Source organism: Apium graveolens, chromosome 9 (genome assembly GCF_009905375.1).
Source record: "Apium graveolens cultivar Ventura chromosome 9, ASM990537v1, whole genome shotgun sequence".
In the NCBI taxonomy this organism is placed as follows: domain Eukaryota; kingdom Viridiplantae; phylum Streptophyta; class Magnoliopsida; order Apiales; family Apiaceae; genus Apium; species Apium graveolens.
Genome location: NC_133655.1, coordinates 18,418,370 through 18,421,228, shown reverse-complemented (window position 1 = coordinate 18,421,228; position 2,859 = coordinate 18,418,370). Strand labels below are relative to the sequence as shown.

General features: G+C 41.9%; 1 non-coding gene across 1 annotated transcript; it reads right to left on the bottom strand.

Annotated features, from left to right (window-relative positions):
• Nucleotides 1-1,200: 1,200 nt before the first annotated feature.
• Nucleotides 1,201-1,307, bottom strand: LOC141688205 (small nucleolar RNA R71). Its single transcript, XR_012561664.1, has one exon. It is a non-coding gene; the product is annotated as a small nucleolar RNA R71 (small nucleolar RNA).
• Between the last annotated feature and the right edge of the window lie 1,552 nt (nucleotides 1,308-2,859).

Genomic DNA, 2,859 nt, shown 5'->3' with positions numbered 1-2,859 from the left:
TCATGTACGTTGTGCATGATTAGTGGGTAACTCTAACAGTTTTATTTGCCCTATGTAATCAAAAGGAATAACTTGTGCTTAAATCGTTATGTTGTCAATTTCTGTAGACATATAGGAACTCAACATAATTGATGACTATTCAACTTCTATCTTAATTGTGGATGTTTGGTAGAATGGTATTAGTACAATGAAAGTTGGCTTTTATCAGTTTCGTGTTATTCGATTAATATCATCACTGTCACATGCTAAAGGTAATAACAATGGATATAGAAGGAAGTAATAATGAAGTTGTGATCTCATGAGTGTTTTATTATTGATAAATTGAAGTGTTAGTTAAGTAGTTAATTATAATTAATATTTAATCAACAATTTTAAGTGTTATCTTAACATTGAGAAGTAATCATACATTGGTGAGTGAGTTTAGTTAGACAATAACTTAGTCTGAGTCTCTGAGGGAACGAACTAGAAAGTATTATATATTACTTGCGAACGCGTATACTTGCGTGAATATTAGTGCATGTTTTCGCCCTAACAAGTTTTTGGCGCCGCTGCTGGGGACTCAGCGTATTTGTTTAGTTTATGTACTTACCATCATTGGTCATTAGGACTCAGTGATTAGGACGTAGTAGTTAATTACTCTTTTCGGTTGTGTTTCAGGTACTTTAGCAAGCGTTTATGCAAACTCGTTCTCGTGCTCGCAAGAGGACCTTAGATACAACTGAGGAGAAAGACGAAGTTCTTGATACTCCGGAGAAGTTAGATTTTGAGGATTCGGATTCAGGAACTGAGCAGAAAGAACCAGTAAATATGGGAGATCGTATTGTTCAAGCTGATCCAGCTCTTATGGATTTTTCTCGGCCTAAAATTGATGACATTCAGTCAAGCATCCTTCATCCGGCTATTCAAGCTAACACCTTTGAAATCAAGCCGGGCACTATTCAGATGGTGCAGAATTCTGTTTCTTTTGGAGGAGCGGCAACTGAAGACCCCAACATGCACATAAGGAATTTTGTCGAGATCTGCAGCACTTTTAAGTATAATGGCGTGACTGATGAGGCTATCAAGTTGAGGCTTTTCCCATTCTCACTGAGGGATAAGGCTAAAGACTGGTTACATTCTGAACCAGCTGGGTCCATCACTACGTGGCAAGATCTTGCGCAAAAGTTTCTGGTGAAGTTTTATCCAATGGCAAAGACTGCTGCTATGAGGAGTGCTCTTACTCAGTTTGTGCAGTAACCTACAGAATCTATGTGCGAGGCTTGGGAACGCTACAAGGAAATGTTGAGAAAATGTCCACATCATGGAATGCCGGATTGGATGGTAATCACTGGTTTTTATAATGGTTTGAGGGCCCAATCTCGGCCCATGCTCGATGCAGCAGCTGGAGGAGCCTTATGGGCTAAAAGCTATACTGAGGCGTATAATCTTATAGAGACAATGGCTGCAAACGAGCATCAAAACCCAACTCAGAGGATGACGTCAGGCAAGGTCGCAGGTATTCTGGAAGTTGATGCAGCCACCGCTATTGCAGCCCAGCTCCAAGCGCTATCAATGAAGGTTGATTCTCTGGCTACGTATGGAGTTAATCAAATAGCTATGGTTTGTGAGCTTTGTGCAGGTTCTCATGCTACGGATCAGTGTTCTCTTGTCAACGAATCTGTTCAGTATGTGAATAATTATCAGCGACAACAGCAGCCTGTGCCAGCGACCTATCATCCTAACAACAGAAATCATCCAAATTTCAGCTGAGGAAATAATCAGAATGCTATTCAGCCACCATATCAGCAAGGAGTGAGTAAATAGTTTAACCCACCTGGATTCCAGCAACCACAGCAGTATGCTACAAGGCAATCATATCCTCAACAGGGAAGTGCAGCTGCACCTACTAGTGCTGATTTTGAGGAACTTAAGCTGTTGTGCAAGAGTCAGGCGGTTTCTATCAAGACCTTGGAAAATCAAATCGGTCAATTAGCCAATGCAGTGCTCAATCGTCAACCTGGCACTCTTCCCAGTGACACGGAAGTACCAGGCAGGAAGGAAGCTAAAGAGAAAGTCAAGGCTATTACCTTAAGGTCTGGAAAAGTAGCTGATGCTGAAAAGGCAAAAGAAGTCGAAGCTGAAGTTAGAGATGAAGAATCTAAGCAAAAGGAGAAAGTGGCGGAACCAAAGAAGACTACTGTTGAACACACTCTGCCTGAGGCTAATACAGGGGAGAAACAGCTCTATCCTCCACCACCTTTTCCTAAGAGATTGCAGCAACAAAAGCTGGATAGACAGTTCGAGAAGTTTCTGGAGGTGTTCAAGAAACTTCACATCAATATACCTTTCGCTGAGGCTCTGGAACAAATGCCTAGTTATGCGAAGTTTATGAAGACTATTCTTTCAAGGAAGGTGAAACTGGATGACCTTGAAACCGTTGCTCTCACGGAAGAATGCAGCGCTGTTCTGCAGCAAAAGTTACCACCAAAACTGAAAGATCCAGGAAGCTTCACCATTCCTTGCACCATTGGCAATCTAACTTTTGACAAGTGCCTTTGTGATTTGGGAGCAAGCATTAATCTGATGCCCTTGTCGATCTTTAAAAAGCTGGATCTGCCTGATCCAAAACCCACATACATGTCGCTACAATTGGCGGACCGTTCCATTACTTACCCAAGGGGCATAGTTGAGGATGTGCTCGTCAAGGTGGATAAGCTCTTCTTTCCTGCAGATTTTGTTATTCTGGATTTTGAGGAAGATAAGAAGATTCTCATAATCTTGGGGAGGCCTTTCTTGGCTACTGGCCGTACCTTGATAGATGTGCAAAAAGGGGAACTTACTATGCGGGTCCAAGATCAGGATGTGACCTTTAACGTATTC